The sequence below is a fragment of the Ixodes scapularis genome, unplaced genomic scaffold, assembly GCF_016920785.2.
Source record: "Ixodes scapularis isolate PalLabHiFi unplaced genomic scaffold, ASM1692078v2 ptg000890l_1___fragment_3__unscaffolded, whole genome shotgun sequence".
NCBI lineage: Eukaryota > Metazoa > Arthropoda > Arachnida > Ixodida > Ixodidae > Ixodes > Ixodes scapularis.
Genome location: NW_024610065.1, coordinates 748,877 through 762,267, shown reverse-complemented (window position 1 = coordinate 762,267; position 13,391 = coordinate 748,877). Strand labels below are relative to the sequence as shown.

Genomic DNA, 13,391 nt, shown 5'->3' with positions numbered 1-13,391 from the left:
AAAGTTTAAAAAACTTTGGGCGCGTAAGAAGCACGGTTTTGCGCTAATAGGGAGTTTTCGTAGACTGCGTTGCCCCCTCCGCTAAGCCTTCCGCAACGAAGAAGTTGCTACTGCGCCTGCGCGCCCATACCCTTGACTGTGGAGTTCCCGCTATCGTAGCGGGTTGCGGAGGGCCCTTGCGGGAGGGCGAAAATGATCTACGAAAACTCCCTAATGGTACCACTTGCGCTAGAAGCGCAAGACTGCCGGTGTGAAATGGAGATTGAGAACATCCAAAAAAACAAGAATAAAATCTGCGCGAGCACGTCGAAGCTGGGGTGCTATTCTGGTCGCAAACAAGTAAGTGGGCATGGAAGCTTTCCAGCTATGAAATACTTGAACTTTTTCATCTTCGTATTGCAGTTCCTGAGCGAGCTCGGACGCGGGTCCCAACCTGATCGGCAGCATGACGACAACTTTGCTGCTTTCCAAGTGCCAGTCAGCGTTCCAACCGTCGACACGTGTACCCCTGCTGCGGTGTCATCCACCGACGTGAACTGCCCCTGCATCGAAGGACTGAACCGATCACCAACATCTTCTACGGCATCGACACCACCTGTGCCGCCTATTGACGCTTTGCAGCAGCTGTGCATGGACGCCGCCATAACTGACCTTCAGTTTTTGTTTCCTCTTATTTCTTTTATTTCACTTCATCATTACCATAGCAGGCCAGGTCATTGCCATATTAGGTTCAACTGGGTCCTTTTCTAAAGCACCGGCCTTTGTAGAGGATAGTCAACTACCGTTTCAGTTGCTCGGCATCTCGGTAAGACAAGAGAAGGTCAGCAATGGCGGCTGTAATTTGGCGCGTGTGTAAAGCGTCTTAGAGGCAACTTCGACGCGCTGCTCGCCAGGGCATGGAAGCTTTCCAGCTATGAAATACTTGAACTTTTTCATCTTCGTATTGCAGTTCCTGAGCGAGCTCGGACGCGGGTCCCAACCTGATCGGCAACATGACGACAACTTTGCTGCTTTCCAAGTGCCAGTCAGCGTTCCAACCGTCGACACGTGTACCCCTGCTGCGGTGTCATCCACCGACGTGAACTGCCCCTGCATCGAAGGACTGAACCGATCACCAACATCTTCTACGGCATCGACACCACCTGTGCCGCCTATAAGAGGCAACTTCGACGCGCTGCTCGCCAGTGGGCATGGAAGCTTTCCAGCTATAAAATACTTGAACTTTTTCATCTTTATATTTCAGGTTAGTAAACAGAGATCCTGTCATTGTTTCCGTTCTAATAATATTTGCCTTTTTAAGCTTCCATGCCCTGAAGCTTGCATTGAATCATTTAGAGTGTTGTTACTCCTTTTGTGCGGTGACGTAGAGAGAAATCCAGGCCCTATGTCAAAGGTTGAGGTTGAATTTGTGCAAGATCTCAACAACAATATCCTAAAACTCGAGAGTATATTAACCTCACTTCAACAAGAAGTACTCGAACTCAAGGCAAAGCTAAAACAAACCGATGAAACGCTCTTAGCGGTTTCCGAACAGAATACTCTGCTAACTAATGAACTGAGAGAAAGACTAAAACAAACCGATTGAGGGTGATTTCAGATAAGATCGAACAGGGGGTGGCTGGTCGACCTTTTAAATTTGCTTCATAATTTTATATGTTATTTCCAGATGTCTAAAATAAACAATATCAGAATTATTTTCACCCAGAAAAAAAAATTGTCGGACGCAAAAAATCGTACATCACGTAGAGGTGGAATGTCGCATTTGCTTGCATAGCCGGAGGGGGCAACTTTGGTGATTAATAACTAAAGTTATACTTTTTAAGTGAGTTTCATAATATTTTAGCACAATCTATATATACTTATAGATACGAAAAAAAAATATTGTTATTGTTTAGTATGTTTTGAAAAATAAATAAAAAGCATCAATTTCGGCTCCTTGACCGTTTTTCCCCCAACTTTGCAGGCCTCTACCTTAGGAAGTAATTTAGTCAGAAACGTCATATTTTAAGTAAATACACTACTTATAAATTGAAGTTCGTCCACTAAAATTCAAATTGATTTAAGCGCGGGTTGGGGAGATTTTGGCAAGCAAACACCAGACAAGCACCAAAATAGAAATACTTTAAGGGCGATTAAAAAAGAAATCCCGTTCTCGATTTTTTTTTAAACTCTGACCAGTCATTCTACTCTATTTGGGGGTTAATATCCATTAAAAACATGTTGCATTATATTGATGGTGTAATAGATACAGCACCTCTACCGAGCCCCTTCCGCGAAGATCGGCACGGTGTACCCCTGTGGTGCAACGCAGTTATTGCGACTTCTTACTCTGAAAGAAATGTATTTTTTTTATTCATTCGAGTATAGCAAGTAATAGTGTGTCACATCTTTGGCACGTTATAATAAATTGAGCATTAAATATAATAAATTACACATCATATACAACACAGTTCTGCCTTCATAGGTTTCAAAATGGACAGATTTTGACGCAAACATTTTCTGACAGTGTGCACTTAGAGTTTTTTCCAAGGGGACCCGACAGTCCGTGCCATTTCCAAGTCACAGGTCGAAGCTTCTGATGTTTCGTATAGCCACACATGCCACGACTGAATACCAAGAAAGGCGCGCTCTCCCACCCACCCTTCATTTTTGCGCTCACGGAATTCAACAACCTCGTCTTCGTCCAGAATTGTGAAATTTATTCCTTTTAGTTTTTGGGAAAGACTGTTCACCATGCATTTTGCAGACTGTATGGCCTTTCCTGGGAGCTGCCTCAAGTTATGAAGCGTTGCTTGGTGTTTGACAAGCCCTCCAACTCCGTCGCAACCGTTTTTTTCCGTGCCCAGTGGCCACTGGGCCTTGGGAAAAACATTTTTTTTGAATTCATGAAGTTGGAAGCGATTTTTGATGTGACTGGCGGCACCGTCACTTACATAAGTCAAATGAGAGTACACAGCAAGGTTGTCATCGACCCACTTTCTCACTTTTTGTACAGCCAGACCAGGGCCGTACCCAGAAAAAAATTTCGGGGGGGGGGGGGGAAGGGGGGTTCGGGGACAACGGCGGCCATTTTGAAAGGGTCTATTGTCTTATTTTTGCCTATGAATCATGTGCATCGGTGGCATATAATGGAGAGTTACAGCAAACCGGAGAACCGGTCCCGGTTTGGTACCCGGTAGCCGACCGGTGCCACTGCGCGTGCGCAGAGGTGGAGATTAAAATCGGCTGGCTGCAAGCGCACCGACCAGGGCCGTACCCAGAAAAAAATTTCGGGGGGGGGGGGGGGGGGGGCGAGTCAGAACCCCCTAACCCCCCCCCCCCCCCCTGGTTACGGCCCTGAGCCAGACAGGCATGAGCGGAGTCATGATGCAAGTCGTCACTGATGACGGCAAAATTGTATATCGACTTTCTAGTCGTCACCACACACGTAAATATTGAGACCTGTTTTTTGTTTCCAGTGGTACGCTTGAATCTCACAAAGAAGGATAACAGTCCAGTTTTCGGCGAAGTCAAAGTGGAAGACAATGCTACCACGCTGCGCGCACTGCTTTTCTTCGTAGATGACTTTGCCTTGCGTCTGTCTGATATGGTTGTGAATGGTCCACCTTGAGACCGACACACGAAGCTCTTCCATAAAAGTGACCGGATCTAAAGTCTTTTTCACGAGCTCACCTGACTCCAATGCTGCCAAAACTATCTCTTCATCCTCGGAAATGTTGAGTTTTTCAAGTGTAAGAGACTGGCCTTTGGGACAATGGTCACATTCGCTTAAAAGGCACTGGCGCGATGGCGGGTTGCAAATGAATGCCGAGTTCAATTCCGCTGCGTCAAGTTGTGAGCCAGCAGCGTTTTGTAGAGAGGCGACACAAAGGTTATAGTTTGCGCAGTACACACAAACGCACGCTTCTTGCTGGGGATTGCATTTAACCCATCGGGGTCGCAGAGAGTAAAACTTCGTCAATCCGATGCCGTATTCAGGATGGTCACTTTTATACTCACGAAACGCTTCTCTGATTGACCGTGTCATAAGAAGTTTCGGCCTGAGCGTTTTCTGGCCATCGAGCACAACGGAAATGACGTCCTTCTGATTGGGACTCTGCCTAAAACACTAACTCGTCTTTCATGTAGTACTCAACCGCTGCAGATATGTTTTCAAGGCCCACCTTACACCTTGTATGGGGATCGGGCACATACCACACGCCGTGGTCCTCCCTCAGCTTTCGGGACCCATTAATGATGTAGATCGATGCCTCTGGGATGATCTTCTGGACTTCATTTCTTGCCAAGGTTGATGGCAAGAGGGTCAGCAATTGACAGCGTTCCCGGGGAGAGGCTGTGGTCGCAAAGGCGCGGCGAATGTTGTCCGCCCACTCGGTGCATGTGGAGCACTTTTGCTCCGACGACCCCGATGCCACGTTTTCACACACATATATATATATATATATATATATATATATATATATATATATATATATATATATTTCTTTTTTTTTCTTCTCTCTTTTCACAAAATAACAAGTTGCAATCATTGCGTCGCAACACAGGGACACCCCGTGCCGAGCTTCGGATAAGGGGCTCGGTAGAGGAGCTGTATCCATTGCACCATCAGTATGATGAAACATGTTTTTAATGGATATTAACCGCTAAATAAAGTTGAATAACTGGGTAGAGTTAAAAAAGAAATAAAGAACGTTTTTTTTTTTTAAGTCGCACTTAAAATATTTTTATTTTGGTGCTTGTCTCGTGTTTGCTTGCCAAAATCTCCCCAACCCACGCGTATACAGATTTGAATTTCAGTTAATTTACTTCCATTTATAAGTAGCGTATTGATTTAAAATATGACTCTTCTGACTAAAGTATTTTCTAAGATACAGGCCTGCAAAGTTGGGGGAAAACAGTCAAACAGCCGAAATTTATGTTTTTTATATTTTTTTTAAACATAATAAACAATAACAATATTTCTTTCGTACTGCTAAGTACACATAGATTGTGCCCGAAAATTGTGAAACTCAGCTAAGAAGTATAATTCCCGTTATTAATCACCAAATTTTACCCCTCCGGCTACGCAAGCAAATGCGACTTTCCACTTCTACGTAATGTGCGACATTTTGCGTCGGACGATTTATTTTTTCTGGGTGAAAATGATCTTGATTTTTTTTTATTTTGGACATCGTTAAATAACATATACAATTATGAAGCAAATTAAGAAGGTCGACCATGCAGCCACCCTCTTTTCGATCGTATCTGAAATCACCCTGTATCTGTTGTGTAATTTATTCTGTATAATGCGCAATTTATTATAACGTGCAAAATATGAGGAAGAACTATTACTTGCTATACTCGAATAACGAAAAAAAAAAAAAAGCTTTTCTTTCAAAGTTAGAAGTCGCAAGAACTGCGTCGCCCCACAGGGGCGCACACCGTGCCGAGCTTCGCAGAAGGGGCTCGGTAGAGGTGCTGTATCTATTACACCATCAGTATAATGCAGCATGTTTTTAATCTATAGTAACCCCTAAATAGAATGACTGGTCAGAGTTTGAAAAAAATCGAGAACGGGATTTTTTTTTTTAAATCGCCCTTAAAATATTTTTATTTTGGTGCTTGTCTCGGGTTTGCTTGCCGAAATCTTCCCAACCCGCGCTTAAATAAATTTAAATTTCAGTGCATGTACTTACATTTATAGGTAGTGTATTTACTTAAATTATGACGTTTCTGACTAAATTATTTCCTAAGATACAGGCCTGCAAAGTTGGGGGAAAAACGGTCAAGGAGCCGAAATCGATACTTTTTATTTATTTTTTAACACAAACTAAAGAATAACAATATTTTTTTTTCGTATTGCTAAGTACATATCGATTGTACTAAAGATTATTAAACTCACCTAAGAAGTATAACTTTAGTTATTAATCACCAAAGTTGCCCCCTCCGGCCATGCAAGCAAATGCGACTTTCCACCTCTACGTGATGTACGATTTTTTGCTTCCGACAATTTTGTTTCTGGGTGAAAGTAATTCTGATTTTGTTTATTTTGGACATTGGGAAACAACATATAAAATTATGGAGCAAATTAAAAAGGTCGACCAGCCACCCCCTGTTCGATCTTATCTGAAATCACCCATGAGTCTCTTCTAACGGTTACAGGACAGAACGCTCAGTTAAATAACGACGTAGCATCAATAAAGTTGAAGGAGAGGGACGCTGCCACAAGTGAAGAGCCTCAGTTATCGGCCGCTCTACGTGATCTATCTAATCTAAAAACGCGCTGTGATGGTGCGGAGGGCAGGTCCCGTAGATCAAATCTGTTATTCTTCGGTCTTCCTGATAAAGATAAGGAAGCTTGGAATGAGTCCGAAGGTTTGGTCGTCGAACTGTGCTTCGAAAAACTCTGCATTCGTGTTGACCCAATCAGAATCGAAAGAGCGCATCGTTTGGGCTCCTTCAACGAACGAAAGTGTCGCCCAATTATTGTTAAGTTCTCTTCATTTAAAGAAAAAGAAAGTATAATGTCATCAGCATACAAACTAAAAAACTCGCCTTTTGCTATCAGTGAGGATTTTCCGGTATGTGTCCGACTCGCGCGCCGCAAACTGCTTGAATTTGCCCGATCAAAGGGTTTGCCCTTTAGACTTCGTCACGACAAGCTGTTGATGGATGACAAGTGCTTTATATTTGACACGGTGCAGAGTTTGATTCGAGAAAAAAAAACAGGCGTCTACGCCGCTTCCCTTTCTCGCCGCGCCCCCATCAGGTTCTGTCGACCAGAGTCAAACGCAACTGTGATGTGCCTGTTGAGCATTCTGTACTGTTCACTAACATTAGAAGCTTCATACCTAAAAGGGAAGATGTGCACTCTTTGATTGATACATGCAACGCGGACTTTGTTTTTCTAACTGAAACATGGTTAAACCCTGATATCGCTGACGCAGAATTGTTTCCTCCACATTTTGGCTTTCATGTTTACCGAACTGACCGCGTCGGAAAGAAAGGGGGTGGTGTTCTTTTATCTGTGAATAAGCGTATCCCATCAAGGCTTATCTCGGTAGAAACAAGCCTGGAAATCGTCTGGGTATGCCTTACCTCTAAGCCAAGTATTATAATGGGTGTATGTTACAGGCCGCCAGATAGTGGTAGGGATTTCATTACTGAGCTTCATAAGTGTCTCTTTCAGGTTACATCCCTTTTTCCTAGGGCCACCCTTGTACTTCTTGGAGACTTTAATTTCCCAGACATTGATTGGACTGCCCTCTCCTCCGGCAGTGCTTTTTCCGATGCTTTTGTAGACCTTTGCCTTGACTTTAATTTTTCCAACGTTATCACTCAACCAACCAGAACTACCAAAATCTGCAGCAATGTGCTGGACTTGTGCCTAACGCAAGAGCCAGACCTTATCAGTAACGTTGCATACTTACCCGGCATTAGTGACCATCTTGTTATCGAATTAACACTCTCCCTTACCACTCCTCACAAATCACGCTATACTAAATTCATTCGGAATTACGCGGGTGCCGACTATAGCTCTATCAACTCGCAACTGGAACACTTCTACGACACATTCTCTCACGGTTTTGAGGAAAGATCTGTCAACGCTAACTGGACGCTGTACAAAGATAACCAGTTCAACTTATTGAGTCTTTCATACCACTCACTCGTGTCATCTCTGGTAATAACAATCCGTGGTATAACAAAACCATTCATAAGCACTCCAACAAAAAGAAAAGGCTTTATAGACGGGCTAAGTGTTGCGACACACTGGAAGCCTGGAACAAATACCACGATTGTGCAACTGGATACAAAACAGCTATAAATGAAGCGAAAACTAAATTCTATACTCGGGACCTCTCCTACATTTTGGTTAACAAGCCAAAGAAATTTTGGAAGATTATTAATCCTTCTACGTCGTCTCCCTTGCAATTCACTGACAACAGCGGGCATAATCTTTCCGATCACCAAAGTGCTCTTTCACTTAATAACTTATTTAGTTCTGTCTTTACAGAAGAAAACCTGAGTAATATTCCCGTCCCACGCCAGTCATTGCACACTCCTATGGGGCCCATCACTTTTGACTATGCCGGCGTCCTGAAAGCAATTGAGAACTTGAAGCTGTCTTCCAGCTCAGGGGATGACCAAATCAATTCGAAGGTTCTAATAAACACAAAACACATTTCCGCAGCTTTTCTTTGTGACATATTTTCCCAGTCAATTAAACTTTCTGAAATTCCGAGGAATTGGAAAACTGGAAACGTAACCCCTGTGTTCAAATCTGGTGACCGCCACCTAATTACAAACTATCGGCCCATCTCCCTAACTAGCGTATCATCTAAGCTCATGGAACACGTACTTTACTCCAATATAATCAATTATTTAGAAAATAACAACCTACTTTTTAATCACCAACATGGTTTTCGGAAAGCGTACTCTTGCGAAACCCAACTAACGGCATTTCTTCATGACATTCACGCAGGTTTTAATACCAACATTCAGACTGACGCCATTTTTCTCGACTTTTCTAAAGCGTTTGATAGGGTCCCTCATCAACGCCTTAAAATAAAACTTAACGAATTTAAGATCCATCCCACTATCGTAAATTGGATATCCGAATTCTTGACTAACCACATCCAGTACACCACCATTAATAACTATAAATCCCCCTCGTGCCCGGTAACCTCAGGCGTCCCTCAGAATAGTGTACTCGGGCCCTTACTCTTTTTAATCTACATCAATGATATTCATGAGCACATCTCCTCATCAGTTCGGTTATTTGCAGACGACTGCGTAATTTACAGGCCCATTCTCTCGCTCGACGATCACCATACCTTGCAAACAGATATTTCACAAGTCATTCAATGGTGCAATAAATGGCAGATGACTCTCAATTTCGACAAATGTAAATCCCTTTCCTTTTCTCGTCGTGTTCTTCAACCTTTTTCTTACCATTTTGACGCGTCCCCCATCACCGTTTGCAGTTCATATAAATATCTCGGTATTCATTTAACATCTGACCTTTCATGGACGTCTCACATCAGCAATATAGTAGCTAGCGCAAACCGTACCCTCGGTTTTTTGCGCCGAAACCTGAAACCCGCAACAGCAGAGATAAAACAATTAGCATACTCAACTTTGGTTCGGTCTAAGCTTGAATTCGCTTCTTCTGTGTGGTGCCCTTGGCAATCTTACCTATCTAACAAACTTGAATCCATCCAAAACAGGGCTCTTCGTTTTATTTTTTCTGATTACTCACCATTCACGAGCATATCTGGATTGCGCGAAGCAGCTAACCTTCACACACTTTCATTGAGGCGCCGAGTGTCCCGTCTCTCTCTCCTTCACCGAATCTTTCACCATAACATGCCTCTTCGTGAATCTTTGCTTTTACCCCCGTGGCAGATTTTCCCCCGCTTTGACCACTCCTGCAAGTTGCGGCCCATTTTTTCGTCAACTACTTCATAGAGTAATTCAACTTTACCTTTGGCAATAAACGATTGGAACATACTACCAAATGACATTGTTACCATAACTGACACACATAAATTTGCCGCCTCTGTAACCACTTTCATCTCTTCATTATCCGACTAGTTCCCTCTTCTATTGTGTTAAAATTGCGTGCGGAAGTGTTCGATTAAGAAAAATAATAACAAATGTACCACTCCCTTGTGTAATGCCCGTAAGGGCCTTCAAGGATAATAAATGATGATGATTATGATGATGATGCGAACGCTGGGTCAGAGCCTCAAACTAGAATGATTCTTGCCTTAGGCTCCGCCCCAACGTTCGGGTTCACGCACGCGGTCAGCTAGAATCTGACGATGCCCTACGTCGCGATGACGACTCCACGCACTTGGGGCGCAGAAATCCCCGCATTTCCCCTGTTCTTTTTGCTATTTTCTTTCTTTTCTCCGGGAGTTAGAACGAGTAAATAACGGAGAAAAGGCTACCTTCCGGAAAATGAAAGGGAAGAGAGAAAAATATTATTATCCTTTTATAAAATACCAAAGCTTATTTCTATATTTATGACGTAAAGTAAATTTAGCTAAGTGTTAGGTACCGTGCGAGACAGGACACCTTGGTTGACTTAGCGCGATGCGCTCCAGTAGAACAAGGTCCTGTTTGAGAAGGTTCGGCGTAGAAGTGGCCGTGGCTCGCGTTGGCACGCGCAGGTGTGTTGACCCATGCTCGCGCGCCGCGCTCTCTCACGATACACTTAAGTACACAACACCTCTTCGTCACATACACAAAACCCAATTTTTTTTTCCTGCACCATCCTTAAGGCTTGGCCATTCGAAGATGGGTGATACGTTGCCACCAGGACTTGACGGATGCCGTTTCGACGGAGGAATTACTTAAAATCGCCTGAGGTGAAGGCAATACCATTGTCCAAAACCACCACGTCCGGCAGTCCGTGCTTAGCGAATAAGGTACGGAGTACCGTGATCACAGCCGAGGCGGACGTAGATTTGACTCGCAGGACTTGCAGCCATTTGGAGTGGGAATCCACTACGATGAAAGAATACTCACCCTGGAAGGGACCCGCAAAGTCGACGTGCAGTCTCGACCACGGTCTTGTCGTAAATTCCCACGGGTGGATAGGGGCGCGGCTGGGGCGTTTCGGGATTCCTGACACGGAACACAGCACCGCACTCGGCGTTCTATATCTTGGTCAAGGCCCGGCCACCAGACATAACACCTTGCAAAACCATTCATCCTCACAACTCCCGCATGACCGCTGGCGCTGGGATTTCTCGAAGAGGTGGGAGTGTGATTACACGGCTGCCCCAGAGAATACAATCATTATAGGCAGGCAGTTCGTCGCGGCGAGGGTAGTAAGGCCTGAAAACCTCTGGAGGTTTCTCTGATGGCCAGCCGTGCAGGATCCAACGCAGTATCCTGGAAAGAGCACGATCTTTCTTCGTCAGAAAAGGCACTTGTTTTGCGTCGATGTGTACCTCCGGCGTTGATTCGATGAGGAGAACGTCACGAAGAGGAGGTACCTCAAAATCCTGAATCTTCTGAGGAAGACGGCTGAAAAGGTCAGCGTTGCCCATCTGTTTCCCAGGACTGTAAATGAGCTCATAATCGTACTGGGCTATCATCAGGCTCCAGCGTAACAGACGCGGTGATAGAACCTGAGGAATTGGCTTGCTATGGATGCAGTAACCCCAGAAGAGGCTTGTGGTCTGTAAAAAATCTTGAAATGTCGTCCATACAAGAACTGGCGAAACTTATTCACACCAGCTACGACAGCCAACGCCCCACGATCCGTCTGCGAGTAGTTTCCTTCGGCTTCTGTCATTGTTCTTGATCCAAAGGCCACGGGGAGTTCTTCACCGGACGGTGACACATGACTCATGACGAAACCTAGGCCAACGAAGAAGCGTCGCAGGCCGACATTAAGGGACGCTCGACGTCGTAATGTGCCAACACGGTCGAAGACTGTAGACGATCTTTGGCGCGTCGGAAAGCTAACACTTCCTCTTCTCCCCACTTCCACGATGCACCTTGGTCCAGTAACCGATGTAGGGGTTTCAAGACGTGAGCAGCGCCCCTTAAGAAGCGGCCGTAGAAGTTCAGAAGTCCTAGGAAGGATTGCAACTGTTGTTTATCTTACGGTTCTGAAGCGGTCTGAATAGCCTGAACCTTGTCTTCAGTGGGGTGGATGCCTTCCTTGTCAATTTTGTATCCCAGGAGAGACACTTGAGGCACTATGAAACTGCACTTCTCCTTGTTCAGGCGGAGCCTGTCGTCACTGATTCTTTTCAGCACGGCCCGGAAACGAGACTCATGATCTTCATCGTTCTGACTGCCGATCACAATATCGTCGAGAAAGACGAAGACACCTTCGAGTCCAGCGAGAAGCTTTGAGAAGCGTTGGAAGATTGCTACAGCCGTAGCGACGCCGAACTGCAGACGGGTGACTCTGAAGCAGACGTGTGCCTATCTCAAATACTCTACTCAAGATTCTGTATTTCAAATACTTTTTGAAGTACCTTGGTATCTTGCAAATACTTTTGATCAAGTGTATTTGATACTCTAATTTAATTACATTTCTGAGTATCTTGTAATCATTATCTCAAATACGTTTTTTACATTCCGCCATTTTCCTGTTTTTTGGTATGAAGTGGCGTGGGCGTGGCACGAGCAAACGTGAAATTATTTCGAGCAACCAAATCCTGTTGCTAGCTCCGATTAGCTATGGTGACTTTCATTGAGCTCGTGAAAAAAACATCGCTGTTTTGCCGATTAATTTGTGACTCATATTTTAGCCCAAAGTTCGTACAATGAAGGTTTTGCCCTCGCTTTCCCAAAGACGCCTTTCGTTTCCTAAAGTTTCCTTCGAAAAATCTTCAAACAAAAGGGGTGGCTTGACGGAAGTAAAGATTGCCACACTGAGGCGCAACGCAGACCGGGAAACGACCTACGACAACCATGCAGACTTGAGTGTCAGAAACACACACAAAAAAAAGGAAAAAGAAGTCGACACAAAATATTTAATATATTTGACCGCTCTAAGGCAAAACGTCGAAATTTTCTTCTGTTTATTTTCCTTTTGTCATCTGTTCGTCACTTCTTGCTCTCGCGAACACTGCCTGTAAGCGAACATTGCTAAGCAGAGAACACGGCAGGAAACGAACTAAAAGCTAGAGGACTTCTCAAAATCCCAACAAAGCGTCCCGCAACGTTGAGTGCTCTTTTTTTTTTTAAATTCAACCTACTTGAAGAAGGTACGACCACTGCTGTGTCTATTATGTGGGTTCTCTTTGTTATCACTTCACTCATATCCGTATCCCAAGTTCGTCTATAGTGAACTCCCGATATAGGGAATATGGATTGCAGTTAAACGATGCGCGTTTAAGGTGCGCCGCAGGACGTGATTTTTAGCGATGTCACTATAGCTAAAGCGACCTCTTTATTTCTGTCCCAAAAATGTTTCGTAACATGTATCAGTGATATTGCCACGGGCGTTGCCGAGCGAACGTGTGGCCGAATGGTTACCGCGCTTGGCTCTCGCGCGGAGCCTCGGGGTTCGATTCCAGGGAGCGGATTCCTCTTTTGTTTATTCTTTCAACTTGAAATTCTCGTAAGTTCGAGAACCTTGTCGTATGATCGAGTAACGAATGTTCTATCGCCGAACGTTCTCTGCCGAATGTTCCAGAAACCCACGCTGGTACGAAAGGTGCTCCGAGTGGCAGTCCGGAGGCAGTCTCGTCCCAGCGCTCGATCTCCATGCTGTTTCGCCGACTTCGACGCCTGCGACGCTACCCTTTCTCTAATTGTTTGGGCACTAGTTCGTCCCATTAAACCAGGGGCGGACCCAAGGGGGGGGGGGGGGCGATGGGGGCGGCCGCCCCCCCCCCCCCCCCCCCCCCCAAACACAGTCGACCCCCCTCCTTCCTTCT

At 44.8% G+C, this 13,391-nt stretch overlaps 1 pseudogene; it reads left to right on the top strand.

Moving 5' to 3' along the window:
• The first annotated feature begins 913 nt into the window (after nucleotides 1–913).
• LOC120850856 lies at nucleotides 914–6,472 on the top strand (annotated as a pseudogene).
• Nucleotides 6,473–13,391: the final 6,919 nt, after the last annotated feature.